Below are 21,977 nucleotides of genomic sequence, written 5' to 3' on the forward strand. Positions count from 1 at the left end.
AAAATGTGACAATCTAGTACCTGAATTTAGTACTTACCGTTAATAGCCCATCAGTTATCCATATCACATTATGGCACGAACGATTTTAAATGTTTAAAATGTCAAAATTATCTTTCCAAAAACACTATTCATTGTCTTTTACCTTGAGACAAACAATGCTAAGTGACCCAAATCAGATCATGATGAGAGATGCTGGAGAGAGAAAAGACGGGAGGGAGAGAGAGAGGGTGCTTGCAGAGCTTATCCGTTCTTGATGTCTTGAGGAAGGAGGCTGAGAACTATGACTGTCTTAGGGATTTCAAGTTTGTCTTGAGGAAGGAGGCTGAGAACTATGACTGCCTTAGGGATTTCAAGTTTGTCACTCTCTAAGTGGAGGAACTGGTTCAGGTATGGGTACTTTGCTCATTTCAAAGATAAGGGAACAGTACCCTGCCCGCATGATACTCGCATTTGATAGGCAGCTGCGCCGTGAGCCATCAGAAGAGCTCTCGCGTTCATGGTGACAGTTCGATCACTAGGGCCGATGTCTATGACAGTAGGAATACCCTCGATCTTCAACCAATGAGACAGAGACTGCTTTCTTTCATCACCATAAGGGAGCCAACCACGGCATGCCAGAATAGAAATCGTTGAACGACTTCTGGTCACGATCACTGGATATGAAAATTACTTCAAGTGCATCATCTTTGGCTTTGGTTTCATGGTATGCCTCGATAAGATTTGGTAGGAATGCATGACAAGGGGGGCATCAGTGTGCCGAGAAGTAGAGGAGAATGTTCTTCCCAACAAGTTCGGACACCTGAACCTGAAGGAGCAAATCACCAAGTAATTAATTCTATACAAGAGACAGGATTGGGAGTAAAACCACTAATAAGGGATCAATTTACTACCTTAGCGTCACATTTTTCGATCACAAAGTCTTGATCACCAGACACCAAAATTGACTCTAGTGTCTGAGCTTCCCGTTTTGCCCTCTCTATCTCCGCAAGCTCTTCCAATTTCTTTGGCGAGAAGGGGTAAGTTAGAATACCATGATCTTCAGCCAGTTTGACAACGTTGGAATTGATAGTCTTTCCATCAGACCAAATTATCACCAGGGTCGGAAGAGCTCAAAGCTCGAAGTATCAGATTAGCTTTGCGCCGGAGAAGACTACTATTAATATTTCAACCTCGATTGAGAAAGGGACGGAATGGGGTAAGCTTATCAATAAACGGTTTGAATACCTTCTTGCCACCTGCACGTGCTCCGAATGAAGAATGGTCGATCAGTTAACGCCACCTCTCTTCTGTCTTTCCATTAATCCAGATTGAAGAGAAAGGAAAAGGGTGGATTCTAAAAATACCTCTTTTTCATCTTCTTGAGAAAGAAGATAATGAATGGTGTATCTTAATGGTTGATTAATTAACAGCAGGTTACGTTTTGAAAGTATAGGTATTAGATTCTTGCATTTTAAGATTTGGGATCAAATTGACACTAGACCCAAAATACAGAGTATTAATTAGAAATTTTCCCTTTTTTAAATTCTACAAATAACCATTGATTCGGTCAAATGGTTATTGTCCAGGTCAGTGGTTTTCTTTTTAACAATTTTTAAGTAAATAATGGTTCAGGGCATAACCAACCTAAAATCATGACCTATTTTTGGTTCAAACGGTCTGACCATCTAAGTCAATAACGTTTTAAAACTTTGGTCAAATTAGTCAAGAACCCGGATTGATTACGGACAAAATTAGGCACACTGGGCTGGGCAACCTATGGTGAATGATCCTGCCAGTGTTCGTCCCACATAGGCCTCATGTCTACAAAACACAGGTGTGCTCAATCATGATGGGTTGCCCAGCCCGATGTGCATACTTTCGTCTCCAGCAGATTCAGTCCCTGATCAAAAAGGTTCCTGCACTCAGCAATCAAAGATGTACCAATGGGAAAGATTTGTCCAACAGGAAAGTGAATGATATATCCTCATCGACTTCAAAAATGACATCGCAAAGAGGGAAATTATGCCAACTTCAGCCCTTCAATAACAACAGTTGCTTCAGCTTCTTCGGTTCATGCGAGTTCGGCTTCGGTCCAAGCAGAGTTGATGCGCATATCGTTCGCGCAGCATGAATACGTGCCACGCATCCTTAAAATGTGTACGCCATAAAAACGTGCGAGGTGCTTCCCTCTCACTCTCAGTCTCTCACCACCCTCTCGCTCATACCGAATCGAACCCACAATGCACGCTGGTTCTCTCTCTCCTCTGCAGTCCCCATCCTCCCTCTCCCTCTCACTCCCGTCCAGGGTCAGGGTGATGGCATTCTTAACCATTATCGGTGACGAAGAACAGCAGGTAAGTCCGGTAATTCCCTTCTTTCTTCATACTATGTCTTGCCCTTCAATATTCCATGGTCAGTTCCATCGTGCTCTGTTTTATTTTTTAAACAAATATTATGTTTTCTTGCTTCAGCCTTAAATCTTAATGGCTTATTCTTATTAAATCAGTCCGAAAATATTCTATTTTGAGATAAAAAAAAAAAAGAAAACAAAGCACGGTGGAACTAAGAAACAAGCTTATGTTTTGTCATTTCAATGACAAAGCATGATGGAACTAAGAAAACATTGAATGAATATGTTTGGCTTTTGCTTCATGGAGTCTCAATGGCAGGGTTCTTTTATTTGTTTGGTGTTTCAATGATAAGAATTATATTCTATTTTATTTGTAGCTTAAGAATTATGAGAAGTTGAGAATGTACATTCTAAAGATTTGGCGTTATTTACTTGCCAATTGCGATGTGGATTTCTATACAGTATACTGTAGTTGGTGAAAAACACGAATGAGATAAAGCCATTTTTATCTGCAATTGTAGCTTAAGATTAGGACTCTCATTACTCGTCACTTTTTTTCAATTTCTGTACCTAAAAAGCTAGAAAATAGCCATGAATATCAACTTTCACAACACTTTTTTCTTTTGAAGTTTTGGTTTTGAACAAATAACTTGCTAAAAATTATATAAAAAAAGTATAGTTCAAAAGTTGAAAGACTGAAGATGTCTTTCTGGCAATGTTGATGAGAAGAATCTTAGATTCAATTAAATCAGGGTTGTTGTATCAGGGGCTGTTGAAAGGATCGCAGGTTACCTTTGTTAGTGTGAAAACTGAAAAGAAACTCTCTCTTATTAAAAACTGAAATTGGTAATGCCAAATCTTCGGAGTGGAGGGTCCCCACCTTAAATTTTAGTAATTGAGAAAAAAATTTACTTAATAATTGTCATTTCATTACAATTGAAATAGCTGAATTGAAGGACATCTTGCTTTATCTTACTTTAATTTTATGTTTTCAACTCTCTATTATTTATAGATTATCCACAAACTTTCATTTATTTATTTATTTATTGTTTGAGGCTTAGGCCTCACCCCTATAACTGCCTTACCTCCTCCTTTAGCCTTTTAAACTTGCATTCATGTGTAGGGAGGTGTCTCGCTGTCCAAAAAGCTTCTAAAGGGATTTCCCCTTTTCCTGTGAGGGAGATTATATTTGCAGACACGAAACAGAAGAACAGTAAATCAAGAAGAAAGATGCGACCACCTTCACTCCATACCAGCTTCATCGCAGGTTCATAGACACTGTTCTTCATCAACTAGAATAGGAACAAGTTGCAATTCAACTGACCCTCTTAGCTCTCCTATTTACCTCAACTATGACCAACAACCCAACAATAGCATTAGCTTAGCCCTCCATGACAACGAACCTCCTCAAGAGTTTCTTTCCCATTCTCTGGACTTCCCAGTGACCCATAAAGACCCACCTCCACCAAACATGGAAAAACAAGACCAGGTCATTAATGAGGCTGAAGACAACAAGAAGAGAGAAGGGAATTACCGGACTTACCTGTTGTTCTTCATCACCGGTAATGGTTAAGAATGCCATCACCGCCCGTAATGGCTGATACCTTGTCTGTTCCACCGGTTCTGGAACAACTAAAAATTTAAAAAAGAATACATTAGTTTTCAGGGGATATAACGGCCAAACCAAGGATTAAAAAGAAGAAGAAGAAGAACCATGGCCAGTAGCCGAACAAAGGTTGCAGCCGGTCGCCGGTTGCTCTGGTCACTAGTTGGTTGAAAGGTAGAACCCTGACTTTGGATGGAAGCGAGAGGAAGTGAAAGAATGATGGGATCCATCCAATGGACGCCAAAAGTTGCGGAATGGGTAGGGCGAATTTCAAAAATTTTTCCACCTTTCTTCCAACTGGGAATCCAATTCCCTGATTTTAGAATGTAATATTCAAGGATCCTACTTGAACCATAATCGAACCAGATCTGAACCAAAAGAACAAATGGAGGATTGTACCTGATCCAGAGAAGCAATATCTCCCAAAGTTGGTGTTCACACCCAAAGGAGGAACCAAGATCTGCTCCTGCTGAAGATGACACAGCAACAGTAGAGCAGAACCAGCAGGGTGCATCCTACACACTGAATCGTTCACAAGAATCCTCTGGAAATCTTGAGCACCAAAACCGAATCAGTCCTTCAACAAAAACTGATGTCAAGAACTGTTCTTGACTTTTCTCTAATAGAAAGATCGAACTGCTGCAGGTGGCAGCTGCAACTGGAGAGAGAGGCTAGAGAAAAGATGGCGAACTGCTTTTCTTTTCTCTAGGGTTTCTGAGAGCTTGTCTCACAAGAACTGCAGAGTATGAGAGTTGCCTCCCTATGGTTCGAATTCATGTAATTCAATTAGGGTTTCTCCTAGTTGCTTAATGATTAAGAAAAGATTTCCTGATCATATCATAAATCACTCCTCATCCAAATCTATATCTGAATTAGGACTCTTCTTAATCTTATCTGTAGATTAGATAAGCTTTTTGGGCTCATCAAATCTCAGATCTGCTCCTTAATATGACTATTCAAAATAGCCCAGTTCGAAATGGGCTTCAGGCCCAATAAGGTTATGTGCTTAAATAGTTTCCAGTCTGCTGCCCAGTTGGGCTTCTTTGTATGGCGTGGGACCCAAGCATTGATCTACACACCAGCCACATGGGTTCGGCCCAACCTTTATTACAAGGCCTATCCGAATTCACTAGAAAACCCCAGTGAACCCCTGAGCCCATCACATGGACCCTATGGGCCCAACACTTACACTAAGTGGTCCCTGGGCCAAGCCATCTTATAAAAACCCAGGGACTGTGGGCAGGTGCAAGATTAGCCCATTAGGTATTATCCTAAATGGCCTTACACTTAACCTCTCAGCTCATAATGATCAAGCACTGCCCGACAAGAGAGGACCTCTCCCTCGGCTGCAAGGAACAGTGTTGCACTCTCTACTCACATGGATCCCGGGAATTAAAACCATTTGCAAATATATATATATACATATATATATATATATATATATATATATATATAAATTTTGCAAAGCAAAATTCCAATGATTGAAATCAACTGCCGAAAGTTTGGTTTCCATCAGAGAGAGTGCATTCCCGATCATTACCTTTGCCTGAAAAAGGGGCTGATCCTGTCACTATGATCACCCACTCAGATGAATTCTCAGACTGTCCCAACATACCCAAGTTTTGACCCTTGCTAAGGATCTCACTGATTGGCACATCAAAGACAGCCCAATCCGACACCTAGTGAAGTATCATAATCGAGTCTAGGGGTCAGGTGTAACTTTCCAATTTTGCCCATCTGTCTCCAAGGTCCAGGGCAATACTAGAAAATTGGTCTGGTTCAAGGGTTCAAGTAATCCTACACTACATGTGACTTGGGTCTCACCCTGGCGGCTGAGACAAGCCACTCCAACACTTGGCAGCACACCAGTGTCAGCCTTGGCAGGATAAATCTCCCCAGACTTATCCAACGGCTGTGAACATTTAAAACTAACACGAGTCTCATTAAGTGTCCAGTTTTAGGGTCTTACACAGAATCATACCAAACAACATGAATCAAACATGCACTTTATAATTTACACTTAAATGTCAAAAGTACATCAAATCATATTGAAGCTAAGGGCATACAAAATTGTTTAACAGCTCCCACTTGCACTTAGGTCCAATATGGTACAAGCCGGAGCCCCATACTTTCCACATGTTTCTCAAACACCTTCTGTGTCAGTGGCTTAGTTAATGGGTCTACCACATTATCTGCTGATGCTACCTTCTGAATCAGGACGTCCCCTCTACCAACGATCTCCCATAGTACGTGGTACTTCCTCTCGATGTGCTTTGACTTCGAGTGGGCCTGAGGCTCTTTAGCCTGGGCAATGGCTCCATTGTTGTCACACAACAACGAGATGGGTGATGTGCTAGACGGAATCACTCCCAATTCGTGAATGAATTTCTTCATCCACATGGCTTCCTTGGCAGCTTCACTTGCGGCAATGTACTCAGCCTCAGTTGTGGAATCTGCGGCGGACCCCTGTTTGCTGCTTTTCCAACAAACAGCACATGATCCTATCATGAAAACATACCCAGATGTAGACTTTCTATCATCTGGATCCGATTGGAAATCGGCATCAGTATACCCTAGAACTTGCAGTGAACTACCATCGAATACTAGACAAAACTCTTTTGTCCTTCGAAGGTATTTGAGTATGTTCTTCGCAGCAGTCCAATACTCCTGCCCTAGGTTGGCCTGGAATCTACTTACTACACTCACTGCCTGAGCAATGTTAGGGCGAGTGCACAACATGGCATACATGATGCTCCCTACGGCAGAGGCATAGGGAACGTCTTTCATGCCCTCAATCTCCTCAGACATCTTGGGAAACATCTTCTTGGAGAGAGTGACTCCGTGCCTGAAATGAACGTTTCCTTTCTTGGAGTTCTCCATGCTGTATCTTTTGACAATTTTGTCAATGTAAGCAGCCTTGGATAATCTAATTATCCACTTCGATCTATCTCTACAGAGTCGAAGACCCAGTATATAGGAAGCTTCTCCAAGATCTTTTATGGAGAATTGCTGCGAAAGCCATACTTTGACCGAAGTCAACATTCCTACATCATTCCCAATGAGTAGGATATCGTCCACGTACAACACTAAAAAGGTGACCTTATCCCCACTGGATTGTATACACAAGGCTCATTCGGATTCTGCTCAAAGTCAAACGTTTTGACGGAAGAGTCAAACCGGATGTTCCAACTCCTAGAAGCCTGCTTAAGTCCATATATGGATCTTGGCAGAACATCTTCTGTCCATCTGCGTAGGTTCAGATCTGATTTTCTTTTGGTTCAAGATTCGAACCTGTGGCTCTGATACCACTGAAAGAATGATGGGATCCATTCAATGGACGCCAAAAGTTGTGGAATGGGTAGGGCGAATTTCAAAAATTTTTCCACCTTTCTTCCACCTGGAAATCCAATTCCCTGATTTTAGAATGTAATATTCAAGGATCCTACTTGAACCATAATCGAACCAGATCTGAACCAAAAGAACAAAGGGAGGATTGTACTTGATCCAGAGAAGCAATATCTCCCAAAGTTGGTGTTCACGCCCAAAGGTGGAACCAAGATCTGCTCCTGCTGAAGATGACACAGCAACTGTAGAGCAGAACCAGCAGGGTGCGTCCTACACACTGAATCCTTCACAAGAATCCTCTGGAAATCTTGAGCACCAAAACCGAATCAGTCCTTCAACAAAGACTGATTCCAAGAATTGTTCTTGACTTTTCTCTGATAGAAAGATCAAACTGCTATAGGTGGCGGCTGCAACTGGAGAGAGAGGCTAGAGAAAAGATGGCAAACTGCTTTTCTTTTCTCTAGGGTTTCTGAGAGCTTGTCTCACAAGAACTGCAGAGTATGAGAGTTGTCTCTCTATGGTTCGAATTCATGTAATTCGTTTAGGGTTTCTCCTAGTTGCTTAATGATTAAGAAAAGATTTCCTGATCATATCATAAATCACTCATCATCCAAATCTATATCTAAATTAGGACTCTTCTTAATCTTATCTGCAGATTAGATAAGCTTTTTGGGCTCATCAAATCTCAGATCTGCCCCTTAATATGACTGTTCAAAATAGCCCAGTTCGAAATGGGCTTCAAGCCCAATAAGGTTATGTGCTTAAATAGTTTTCAGTCTGCTGCCCAGTTGGGCTTCTTTATATGGCATGGGACCCAAGCATTGATTTACACACCAGCCACATGGGTTCGGCCCAGCCTTTATTACAAGGCCTAGCCGAATTCACTAGAAAACCCCAGTGAACCCCTGAGCCCATCACATGGACCCTATGGGCCCAACACTTACACTAAGTGGTCCCTGGGCCAAGCCATCTTATAAAAACCCAGGGACTGTGGGCAGGTGCAAGATTAGCTCATCAGGTATTATCCTAAATGGCCTTACACTTAACCTCTCAGCCCATAATGATCAAGCACTGCCCGACAAGAGAGGACCTCTCCCTCGGCTGCAAGGAACAGTGTTGCACTCTCTACTCACATGGATCCCGAGAATTAAAACCATTTGCAAACGTTTTGAAACCGTACACACACAGACACACACACACACACACACACACACACACACACACACATATATATATATATATATATAAATTTTGTAAAACAAAATTCCAACGATTGAAATCAACTGCCGACAGTTTGGTTTCCATCAGAGAGAGTGCATTCCCGATCATTACCTTTGTCTGACAAAGGGGCTGATCCTGTCACTATGATCACCCACTCAGATGAATTCTCAGACTATCCCAACATACCCAGGTTTTGACCCTTGCTAAGGATCTCACTGATTGGCACATCAAAGACAGCCCAATCCGACACCTAGTGAAGTATCATAATCGAGTCTAGGGGTCAGGTGTAACTTTCCAATTTTGCCCATCTGTCTCCAAGGTCCAGGGCAATACTAGAAAATTGGTCCGGTTCAAGGGTTCAAGTAATCCTACACTACGTGTGCCTTGGGTCTCACCCTGGCGGCTGAGATAAGCCACTCCAACACTTGGCAGCACACCAGTGTCAGCCTTGGCAGGATAAATCTCCCCAAACTTATCCAACGGATGTGAACATTTAAAACTAACACGAGTCTCATTAAGTGTCCAGTTTTAGGGTCTTACATAGAATCATACCAAACAACATGAATTAAACATGCACTTTATTAATTTACACTTAAATGTCCAAAGTACATCAAATCAGATTGAAGCTAAGGGCATACAAAACTGTCTAACAGGAAGAGGGAGGATGGGAACTCCGGAGGAGAGAGACGTGGCGGCCCGATCCATGTATGCGAGTTACAGAACTAGCGTGCAGCGTAGGTTCGATTCCGTATGGGCGAGAGGATGGTGAGAGACTGAGAGGGAAGCACATCACACGTTTTTATGACGCACACGTTTTAAGGATGTGTGGCACGTATTCATGTTGCGCGAACGATGCGCTTATCAACTCTGCCTGGACTGAAGCCGAACTCGGTGCATGCATCCACCGTCGTTTCATTGCCTACCACCCATAGACAACCATTTTCACATTTCGAAAATGAATCTTTTTCTGACGTTGAGAAATGCAGCCCAACTCATTAGGTTAATCAAAACCTTATTTCCAAAATAAATCTTCATTAATTGTTTTCCAACCCATTTTTTAGATTTGTGTTGGACATAAATCCTTTAGGTTTAGGGTCTGTTCATTTCCTCTTAATTCTTGTATCTTAATTGAAATCTTTTAACTTTAACAGAAAAATGGTTGTTCATTTCCTCTTATCTTTTATCTCTTAAAGTGCAATCATACAACTTTTGTTTTCTAATGATACCTCTAAAAAGACAAACAAAACTCTCATATATGGGGTCAAAATAGACATTTGATCATTTTTAAAATTTAGAATTCAAAATTCAAAACAACATTCTTTGCGTTTAGAGTTCAGAGGAAATAAAGTTCACCAATACCAATATACTTCTTAATATAATTATTGCACTTTTAAATGTCAGACTTTATAGCAAGTGGACAAGGCCTTAGTTTAGAAAGAGTACAAATACAAATATGTATAGTACAAATACATTCAAAATACAAGGTTTTGCACTCTATATATTTGTATTTGTACTCCTTCCAAACTAAACCTATTGTGTTTGGCTGCAATGCAAATTTATTTGCAATAGCACAAATGCATGGGAGTGCAAATGTAAAAAATGCAAATTCTAGTTTAATTTTGTTTTGGATTTTACTTTATTCTGCTTCATGTCTTAATTTACTTCATTTGTACTACAATCAAACAAAATAAGCTAAAATCTGAAACAAAAATAGGCCAGAATTTACACTCGTATCATTTGCATTGCCATGGTTTTGCATCAGTACAAATTTATTTGCATTGCAACCAAACACAACTTAAGGCCCAGTTTGGAAGGAGTACAAATACAAATATGTTTTTTTTTTTTTTTTGAAGTCCCAAATACAAATATATATAGGGTGGAAAGCCTTGTATTTTGTATTATTTTGTCTATGTTTATATTGTACATTTTTGTATGTATACATTTTTCTATGGCCTTGTTTGCTTTTTAAGAAGTTACTTACCTGAGTAAATACATTTACCCAAATAAATGTTTCCCATGAAATACTTACTTGGGTAAATGCATTTACCCATGTTCTTCTATTTCCTAGGTAAATAAGAAGACCATTTTAGCCATGAAAAGCCATTAGTAGAAAGGGCAATTTTGTCCCATGCAAGTGTTGACAACTCCCCCCTAGGTGGGAGAGTTACCAACCTAGGAGAACATGGGTATCTTGCTCAATGGGAATCAAAACCCTATTGACCAACTTTCCCCCTCTCAAAATCCAAAACAAGAACAGACCCTAAGATTAAATCAAGTTTTACATTAACCCTTATTAATTCCATATTAGGATTGAATTAGTCTGAACACGTCATTCAAAAAAGAGTAAAAGAATTAACCTCCCCTCATATTTCACCTAAATACTAAAACAATCTCTCACTTTTCAAATTGGACTTAGACGTCCCTTACATCAGCGGACAAAAACCTCCCATATTTAAACTCTTATTAGCACATGACATCATGTACCATTCAATATTTTTTTAAATTTCAATTATGCCCTTTTGTTACCTCTTTGATAATTTTCTATTGTGGGCAATGTTGGCCCTTAAAGAAGACTCAAGATTTTGATGTCATATGAGAAAGCTCTGTTAATTAGTGTTTTTTTTCTTTTCTTTTCCATTTTTTCCTATTTTTGTGTTTATTTTGTGTTCTATTTAGTTTGGTTGCTTGTTGTTGTTGTCGTCTTGTAGTTTTGTTCCTTTTAATGAAATATATTAAAAAAAAAACTCTCCTCACCGTCAAAATGCAACCTGGAAAAAAGGGAATTGTTTATAAAAAAATTAAAAAAAAAAACTACTTTTTTTATTGTTTTTGCAAACCTTTTTTTTTTGTAACTATGCACAACCAAATGTGTATATCTACAAAGCTTTTTTCATAGTTTTTGCAAACCTTTTTTTGTAGATATACACAACCAAAGGTTTTTGCAAACCTTTGACATTCAAACAAATCTTAGATTTAAGGAAAATAATTTTCCATACACACTTCTTGTATTCTGTATCTGTATTTGTTAATGAGTATAGATGAGATATCTACACAGTTGTGATAAGTCTGGGGAGTTATGTACAAGGAGTTATCAAGATTGGACTCTTTCTAGATGAGCTTGAATTGTCCGACGTGTGTCATTGGCCATTGGGATTGTTAGCCTTATCATCGGGCTTCTTATCTTTATCACCCTCCCTCAAGTTGAATATTGGTGAGACAACGATCAACTTTCCCCAAAGTAGTTGAAATCGAGAGGTACCAAGAGGTTTAGTCAAAGCATATGCAATTTGATCAGCAGTGGAGATGTATTGAACAATTAATTGTCAAGAGTGCATTTATTCAAGAACAAAGTGAAAATCAATCTCAATACATTTGACTAGTGTATGGAACACTAGATTCGCCAACAAATAGATAACACCAATATTGTCACACCAAAGAATGAGAGGAGCAGAGGGTAGAAATCCAATTTCAAAAAGAAGTGTGCAACCAAAGAAGCTCAAAGGTGGCATTGGCAAGACTCTGATATTCAGATTCAGTGCTAGACTTGGAAACTGTGTTCTTGAATAAGTCCAAAAGATTAAATAGTAGCACATAAATATATAGAAATCTCCTTGAGAGCGCCAGTCATCAGGGCAGCCAGCCCAGCCAGCATCGGAAAAGGCATAAAAGAAAGAGGAGGAAAGTGTAATGACAAGACCAAAAGCAAGTAATTAACTTTGAGGTATCATAAGAAATGTTTGACATCAGTCATGTGAAGAGAAGTAGGCGCATGTAAGAACTGGCACACTTTATTTACCGCAAAGCATATGTCAAGCGAAGTAAACGTCAAATATTGCAAGGCGCCTACAAGATGACAGTACGGAGTGGGACCGACAAGAGGATCACCACAAATTGTGGAGAGAGAAGTCTGGAAGTCATAGGAGTAGAGATGGGCTTAATGCCATCAAGATGCTCTCGTTGGAGAAGGTCAACTATATACTGACACAATAACCATATCACTTAATGAAGGGTGATGAATCAGCATGAGAGGCTTGAAATTGGCATTTTAAGAGAAAGGAGTTGAATCAATTGCTCTCGGAGGCCTGTTTAAGCCCATATAGTGACTTCTTTAAATAACAAACATACAATGGAAAACGCTTGTCACTGAAACCGGGTGGTTGTAGCATATAAACATGAGTTACAGGTTTAATAACCAAGCTGAATGTTTCCTTGTAGTCCATTCCTTCTTGCTAAGAGTACCCTTTGGTGACAGGTCGAGCTTTGTAGTGAGCAACAGAACCATCTGAGTTATGCTTGATACAGAAAACCTATTTACCACCAATGACATTAGAATGGGGAGATGCTGGCCAAGTTCCCAATTACCTTTGGAGAGTAGAGCATTAAACAACTCCACAGCACGCCGCCAATAAGCATATTTGACAGCTTGTGAAAAACAACTGGGTTCAATACTGGTCTCAGGTAGCGGATGTTGTGAGTATTAGTGGTTGGAGGTGGGGCATTTGCTGATCTCATGCTTCGATCGAGTACCCATGGAATGAGTATTAGTAGTTGGAGGTGGGCAGGTGGCGTAGAACTTGGTGGAAGCACAACTTCAATAGAGGAAGTGTGATCAATAGTAGGAGCATCAACACTAGTTGGCGCACTCTCGGAGAGGCAATAGATGGTTCAATAGGTATATGTTTGGCATCGATATTGTAGTTGCACAGCACCGTTTTATGCTGCTGATGTGTGGCTTGGAGCATTGTTTTCTCAGAAAATGGTGCCTTTATTTTTGTTTGGAATCTTAAGTAGGACGCTTCCTGGAGTAATAGTAACTTAATTTTTCTGTTTGGTATCTTTGCTCCAGGAAACGTTTTCAACAATGGTACCCATTATCTAGTGCCACATTGTCCTTTTGGCAGCAACGAGCTGTAGCTCTAGGAAATGCCAAATTTGGTGTTGCTCCAAGCCATGGCTTCCCGATTTCTGAGGCATAACTTTGAGTATCGTTTTTTATGGAAAAATGATTCCAAACAAATGCTTGCTTCCTGGAATACCATTTTTTTCAATGTGGCACTGATGTGGCACCGTTGCTCCAAGAAACGACAATGATGCCAAACAGCTCCTAAAGAAGAGGAAGACACATCAAATGGAGTAACACTAGTGGTGATCCAAGGGAAAATTTCCCAGAAGATGGCTGCTAAACTGAGATGGAGTCTAGAGAAATATAAGCAAAAGGAAATAATTTGTCATTAAAGATGACATTGGAAAAATAAAAGTCCTTTCGCTGCTCGGGTTGAGGCAATAATAGCCTTTATAATTGGCTAGATAGCCTAGAAAGACGCAAACTCTTTGAGCGGAATTGCAACTTGTTAGTAGTGTAGACGAGTAGTTGTATGCAAATCTTGGAACCAAAAATGTGTGGGCACCGACGAGTGAGCTAATAAAGCAAGCCTCGTTTCAACAATAGAGTGATGATGCCTCTCAGCCTGTCCATTTTGGGCCTATGTGTGAAAGCAAGAAATTCACTTAGGCCTTCTTTGACAAATCTTTTTGAAAGATCTTTTGGGCTTTTAGAAGCCCGATAGATAAAAAATGATCTTTTTCTGTTTGGCTAATGAAAACTCGTTAGATCGAAAGACAAATCCCAAAAAAGACTCTAAAAGACCAAAGTGGTCTACATCTCAGAAGCCCCGAGCCAAGCTTATGGTCTATCAGGTTTTCTCGGCTTCCCAATGCTTTTGACAATTTTCGAGAGAAACTCTCTGCTCAAAGGCGCTCGAATGTATGTTCTTCTCGTTTTCTTCTTCTTAGACTCAAACTCGTCGCAACGTCGAGTTACTACGGTGAGAGCTGTAGATGATTTGCAACAGCTATTGGAGGAGCTGATAAAAACAGGGGAGAGAGAGAGAGAGAGAGGAAAGGGAGAGGGAGAGAGAACAAAATAAATGGAATGGAGTGGATAGAAACAATAGCCGCTGCTATGATTTGCAATAGTAAATATAGAGGTGGAAATCAGTAAAAAAAATAATAAAAGAAAATAAAAAGAAGGGGAAGGAGAGGAAGAGAGAGAGAGATGGAATCGAACATGAGAGAGCTCGGATGGAGTCGGCATTGTCAGAACTGTTTTCGTCACCGCTGTGAAGAAGAAGAAGAAGAAAAGGCATTTCAGGCCATTATTCTGCCACTGTGTGTCGAGAGGGAGGGGAAGATGAATAGTAGAAAAGAGAGGGAGAGATAAAAAATAAAAGAGAAAAATTGGAGAGGAGAGAGAGATCGGAGGCACACCATTCCTCCGCTGTATGTCGAGAGGGCGGAGAAGATGAATAGTAGATTAGTTGAAATGGAAAAAGTTAGGTTATATTTATATCAAGGCATTGATAATTTTAGTAAAGTTTAGGGCTATTTTGTAAGTTTAGGAAAGTTGGGTCAAACTGAGTTTCTAATCCAATAATGGGGTTTAAACTTGTTCAAAGGCCGAGTTTGGGCTAGACTTTGCCTCTTTAACAATGGAATGTCAAGGCCCAAGCCCGAGCTTGTCCAGTCCATCGAGCCAAGATCTTGAGCCCGAGCTTGAAGCCCGATCTGTAGGGGTGAGCAAAAAAAATCCAAAAACCGAACCGAAAAATCAGTTAACCAAACCGGTCGGTTTGGTTTTAGTTCGGTGTTTTTAAAAAACTAAAGGTATCGGTTCGATTTTGATTAACCAATATAAAAAACCGATGGTTAACCGAATCGATCGTATACATATATTTCTATATATTTTATATATATTTATGTATATTATATATTTTTTATTTTTTATATATTATAAATTAATAAATATGCATTATATATATAAATGTATATATTTATAATATATTATTTATTATTTATTATTTAAAATATAGTATTTTATATATATTAACACTTTTTTATTATATATTTATAATATATATTGTAAAATCTAAAAAACCAAAAAATTGACAAACTGAACTAGCGGTTAATCGAACTGGTCAACTGGTTAACCAACTTGCTTCAGTTCAATTCCAATTACCAGTTTTCCAAAAACCGGTACTACTGATTTGGTTCAAGAAAATGCCCCATGATTCGGTTAACCAAACAGTGAGCACCCCTACCAATCTACACATAAAATGTCATCTTTTCGGTGGAATTTTATAAACTAGTATTATATTAATTTAGTAATAACTTAATAAATTAATAAACTAATTTGTATTTCCTAAATAATATATTAATATTTGATAATAATTTAATGAAAAATTACATATTACATATATTTATTATATATAACTGATGGAGGGTGATTTGGCCCGACCTCGTAGTTCAGGTACACGTGAACGTGACCTTGCTCAAACAGTGACTCAGCATGACAGCACAACGGACGTGAGCACAACTCGGGGGGGAAGTCCCACCGAGTTCAACACGGCAACTCGGCAGGTAAACTACTCGCCGAAAGCCGCCTTGCCCGCACCTCCTCCCCGGGGTTAAGGCACTTCGGGGGGTCTCGAGTTCAGGGCACCTGACCCCTTTTGAGACCCGAGCTCCTCCCAATGGACCTCGGGTCACTCCCAAGTAAGAACGCACCAATTCTTCTTCGGACGCCCCGAGGCACAAAGACCTCGGGTCGGCTAGCTCGGCATAATCGGCTGTAGGCAGCCGATTACTCAAAGGACAGCCCAGCTCAGGGTAATTCGCAGGAGAACAGCTCGGTGTACCATAGGAGGGCTTCTTGCCCGACCGCCGTACCCGACAAGCCTGAGAACAGTAGACGTCCCCTCGCCGCACCTGCCACCCTTAGAAAGGCGTCCCACACCTGACAGACACGTACCCTGCACGACGGCCCCGCGTGTGCCACCTCAACCCTACCTGTAACGGCTGTGGCAGACTGACAGTGGCGGTTATGCCTGCCCTGCCAGGAGTCAGAGGGTCCAAAGCAACGGAATTCAGTCATAAGGAGATTATTCTCAAGCAACAAGGTATCTGGAATGACTAGCGCAACCTGGCACTCTTAGTTTTCGTTCTCCTTCAGCTTCTTGCACACAGTACTAACTTAAGCATCGGAGCGTTCCGGCTGGGAAACCCCCACCCCGGGAGTTCTTCCTCTTTCCTCTCGTTTCAGACACCTCTCAGGAGCAACGCGAGCGCCAGGTAGGAGTGACCGGATTGAGCTACATCAATAACATAAGTATTTTTTATTATATGTAATAGTGTTGACTGTGCTTATTTGAGAAAGTCCGAGACTAGCCCGAAAAATAGTCAGGTTTGGTATTTAAAGCCCAAGCCTAAGCCCGTGGGCCTAAAATTATGTCCAATCCCAAAAAAATAGCGAGTTGGGTCGAATCGGCAAGTATACTTTCCAAATGGTCTTTTGGTCTTTGTTGCTTTTAAGAAGATCTTTAAAAAAAATTGAAACCAAACGGTCTTTGGTCTTCGAAGATCTATTTATGAAAATTCATCAGTCTTTTGAGGTCTTGAGCTTTTAGAAGATCTTCCTAAAAAGACTTGCCAAACTCCTCCTTAGTCATACCTTCTTGGAGGAGATAAGTATCACATGGTAGAAATTCTCTCCCACCTTCACATTGGAAAATTTTAATTCATCTATCAAATATCTTTTCAACACGCTTCTTAAACCATAGAAAATGGAGAGAGGTTCAGATTTATGTATCATGGGAAATATCCAGTAAAAACAACTAATATCATCAATAAAAGAAATGTAAAACCGAAATCCATTAGTACAGGCCCTAGGAGCTGGTCCCCAAACATCACAAGGAGCTCCTCTTAATACAAATAGTAAATAGTAACTGATGACTTAATTGACAAGAATCACAGAATAATAAAGAAGATGAAACCGTAAGTAGGTGATGTGAATGAAGAACATAAGAGGTAATCTGATGAAAGGATGGCCTTATCTGCGATGCCATACATCAGCACTTAACACATTCACCAACGAAGGTGCCATGTGTGAGAGGCTTATTCTCTGGACGAAGTGACTGAAGAGAAGTTAATCGAAACTCATAAACACCATTCTTACTCTGCCCTGGGAGCAAAATCTGCTTGATTTGTTGGTCCTTCACAAATATCTCAGAGGGGTGACACTCAAGGAACGCATCGTTATCAGCTGAAAATTTAGCAATAGAGAGTAAGTTCAATGAGATGGCTGGAACATGTAGTATGTCTTTCAGATATAAGGGTCTAGAGGCAAAAGAAACAGTAGAAGAACCACAATGCCGACATGACCTACCACAGTAGTTGTAGTAGTTGTTAGTGCCGTCATAGTCAGAGTGAAATTACGACTTCACCAAGTCGAAGGTCAAACGGTGAGTGGCACCAGAAGGTTCACGGGCCATGCCGACACGACCTATTGTTGCGGCCTCAGCAGCCATAGCAGTGGCAATCACAATAGAATATGCATACTTGCTCTATTCATTTTTCGCTTTGATGAGTTGCACTTCCTCGGGAGGAGGATAATTTTAGGGAAACGGAGGCACTGTGTAAGCAGATTCAACTTTAAAATGAGGAAGTAGAGGGATGTAGGTGTTTCTCTTTCCCAAACCATTTCTTCTTAGATTTACTGCTTTCTTCATCTTTCTTCTCCTTGGATTCTGGGCTGAAAGCTTTCTTCATTGCAACAAACCAGTTTCCTTTCTTCCCTATCTCCTTTTCATTCCTCAACTCGATCTGCTAATGAAATTGAAGATCTTTGTAAAATATCATTAGGTCTTGTTCTCTATCTATGTTTCTCTTTCCCTCTGCAGAACGAGAAGAGAAAAAGACTAGACCTTACGAGCATCTGTGAGGGAGAAAAACCAAATCTTGCCAAGGAAATTTCAACGACCAGAAATGGATAATAACAGCTGGTGTCAACACCCGACTTTTGTTCCGTCCTCTATCTGAACCCCCCAACTCGCTCTCGAACACCAGTCAAACCGACTCTGCGGAAACCTAGAGAATCCAAAGAATCCGAATCTCAACCCCCAAATCCCTAAAATCCATAGTTTAACCCACCTAATACCCTTAAAGCCAAAATATACCCCTGCTTCCAAATTTCAAAAATATCCTCACCCAAATTATCAAAATACCCCTTATCCAAATTACTAAAATACCTCTTTTTTAAATTCCTAGGCTCATGAAGAAAATGTGGCAGTTCATCAAGACTATGCTGATCTCAAAACAACCATAGATGAATATGTCGCTAATGCCTCTGATGTCATAGCTCGAATGAGCAATAGATCGAACATCTAATGCCTCTGACCTATCATGTTTCCCCCTCCCCTGAAATATATACTTTCGATTCTCCATTTTCTTCTTTTTTGTAGTTAGTCTCGCGAGGAATACATTTGGTTTATACTGAATTGATGTTTACATATGCAGGAAAAGCTCAAAAACTTCCTTTTTTTTTTTTTTTTTTTTATTATCAATCGAGTTATGTGACCCTTTCATTTTCCACTTATTCTCCTTATGATAAAAAGCAAAATGATACTCTTACAAATAAAAAAAACAAAAAAAAAATATTATAATAATAATAATAATTATTATTATTATTATTATTATTATTATTATTAAAATAATAGTAAAAAAGGGGAAAGGGAATAGAAAATTTTAGGGGGAAGGATTTGCAAAAGAAGATACCATTATTAGCCAAGTTGCATCTGTAGGAGAACATCATTGGGAATCTTAAGCTTGTGACTCAGCGTATAATAACCAGATCAGTTGCGCGAGCCATGGTTCAAGAATCACACCAGATTGAGGGCATTATCGCCCCTCCACCTGCGGATTTGGCTACTTTGCTAGACTTAAGGATATCAGCCTCGGTCCCATATACTGAGTAACTCAAACTTCGGGAAAAGCTAGAGGATGTAATAGACCAGTTTGTAGCCTTTCACGAAGAGCATACTCAGTCAGAACCACCTCCTCCTCCAACATGTTAGAACACCCAACCACCAGCATTGGGATCCTCTCCCACCTTCACACCGCCAAACACATCAATTGCTTTCCCACCTTTCACATCCTCTGCATTCTCGACATCTAGCACACCCAATACTATCTTTACACCCCCCTCCCTTTGTGTTCATTGCTTCGTCACACCAACCTCTACCTCAACCAACCTTTAGCTTTCTAGAGCAGTCCTACTACCAACCTCCACCCCAATTAGCCTTTAGTTGTTCGGAGCAGTCCTACTACCAATCTCTACCCCAACCAACCTTTAACTTTCTAGAGCAGTCTTATTGTCAGCCCTCCCCAACCTTGTTCGGCGAGGACAGTCCCAAGCCTACTATTACACCACCCCCTCCTACGTCCCAGACCACTTGGAAAGATGATATGAAAAATTTAAAGGAAGAAGTGAGATAAGTGAAGGGAGTGCATAATTTGGGAATCACTAACTTCAAAGAGTTATGTTTATACCTATATGCCAAATTGCGTGAGAAGTTCAAGATACCTAATTTTGAGAAGTACGATGAGAAGGGATGCCCACAGATGTACTTGAAGATATTCTATAGAGATATGCTCTAGTATGGATCTAATGAGAGGCTTTTAATCCAAATGTTTCGAAAAAAGTATGACCAGGAGTACCAAGACATGGTTTGCTGATTTGGAAGAGAACAAGAAGAAATCATGGAGAAAGGTATCTGATGCTTTTATGGATCAATTCTCCTATAGTATGGAGCTGGTCCCAAATCGAGCAAAACTTGACTTGATAAGTCAGAAGTCAAGGGAGTCATTTCTAGACTATGCTTACCGATGGTGAGAAGTAGCAGCCAAACTATGTTATCCCTTATCTAAAGAAGAACTGATTCAGACCTTTATCAAAACACTAAAGGTTTTGTATTACACACTATTGGTGGCCCAACCATTAAGGGACTTTAGCAATGTTGTCAAGGGTGCTACGAGGATAGAAGAATCATTGCGTCACAGGCGCATGAACCCAATGATAGCTGAAGCAGGAAACACACCTAATTCTATCCATGGACCAAGGAGACCTTTACCCATACCTAAAATGGAGACTGAAATTCATGCAATTTCTACCTATGGAACTCCTCTTGCCACTACCTTTCCCCGAACCAACTTCGTAGCCACTGTCCAACCCAACCCTCCACCAGTTAGACCACCTCTCTTAGTAAATCCCCCGCCTCAACCACAAACACCTTGTCCTACAGCACCTTATCAACCCATACCTCTAGTAACCCCCCAATTTCCTCCTCCCAGGTACCATAATGTATTGCTTATCCTCCAATTGCTCCTCCTCATCCCCGTAGGGAAAAGCGAGAACTTATTCAAATACCTTACCCATACTCCCAACTGCTGCCCACCTTGGTCTAGGAAGGATACTTGCAATTGTTGAAATGGAGGCCACTCGCAAAACCCAAGCCAAGGAATTATGATGAGAATGTGTATTGCACATTTCACCAGGGACTTGGTCACACTAAAGATCGTTGCTAGCTATTAAAATTTGTTGTCCAAGACATGATTAATCAACACTTGATTAACTTTAATCCGGTACCAGACCATCCTATGCAGCAAGGCATGGGAATAACATAGAATCCTCTGCTTGACCACAGAGCCGGTCATAGCTCATCCATTAACCTCATAGAATCTAGGGAGGGAATCTTTATTGATTTTTGTCCCGAGCCATCTAGTGGCCCAGCTTGACTCTTTCCCTTTGCCCGGAAACCAATCCTTCCTAGTAGCACCAAACTGTCCACCTCTCAAGCCTATTAACTTTCCACCACCAAACCCTTTTCTCATCCTTTCTCTTGGATTGAATTACCAGCATACTGACCGGGTCCCTAGGAATTATTCGATGGAGCCTATAGTGGCACACACACAAGGCCCCTTGGAGGGAGAGTGTGGGGCTTTGCAGTGGTCAGGGAGGATCATGCCCTTGAGGACTGACAAAGGAAAAGTGAAAGTAGGGGAAACTTGGGATGTAACTAGATCAAAGGAAGAGGAAGGATTCTGTAGGGCTATAGAAAAGTCTAAATACAATGTGAAGGATTCTCGGTGGGATGAAGATGAATAAGAAAGCACGCTTTCTCGTTTCTTCATCGAAGGTTTTGGGAGAAACTTTGGTGATCTTCTGCCGCAGGCCCCGCTTCATATCTTCATTGACTCCAAGCGACCATTTTAAGGATCAGAGTTTGGATGTGTGAGGTTTGTGAACAAACTCTGGCGAGCGTCACTTGCAAAGCCGATGCGGTTGCTCTCCACCTAGTGTGGGATCGTCTCAATTGGATGCAGTGAGGAAGAGAAAGGGAGAGAGAATGACTTAAGGGCAAAACAGACATTATAATCTCTTTTCTAATGATGTTAGTTGATCTAACAATCACTGTAATTGTCCCAAAGAGTAGGGATAGCGGAAGACAGTAGGAATATAGTTGGCAAATTAGCTAAACCATAAGAGTAATTTAAAAAATTATTTTTGTTATTTTTTTGTATTTTTTAATTATATTTTTAGTGTTTATGAATTTCTTGTTTATAAAAGTCTAGGCCTTCATTGAT

General features: G+C 40.4%; 2 long non-coding RNA genes across 2 annotated transcripts; both read right to left on the reverse strand.

The window, feature by feature from the left end:
• Positions 1 to 71: 71 nt before the first annotated feature.
• On the reverse strand, positions 72 to 1,454 carry LOC148801706 (uncharacterized). The gene is made up of 2 exons (XR_016084617.1): positions 891 to 1,454; positions 72 to 805 (listed from the first exon to the last, which is right to left on the reverse strand). It is a non-coding gene; the product is annotated as an uncharacterized LOC148801706 (long non-coding RNA).
• A 15,738-nt stretch (positions 1,455 to 17,192) lies between these two features.
• Positions 17,193 to 18,923, reverse strand: LOC104587680 (uncharacterized). Its single transcript, XR_733636.3, has 2 exons — positions 17,722 to 18,923; positions 17,193 to 17,598 (listed from the first exon to the last, which is right to left on the reverse strand). It is a non-coding gene; the product is annotated as an uncharacterized LOC104587680 (long non-coding RNA).
• Between the last annotated feature and the right edge of the window lie 3,054 nt (positions 18,924 to 21,977).

This window comes from Nelumbo nucifera, chromosome 3 (assembly GCF_055504915.1).
Source record: "Nelumbo nucifera cultivar China Antique chromosome 3, China Antique-T2T, whole genome shotgun sequence".
Lineage (NCBI taxonomy): Eukaryota > Viridiplantae > Streptophyta > Magnoliopsida > Proteales > Nelumbonaceae > Nelumbo > Nelumbo nucifera.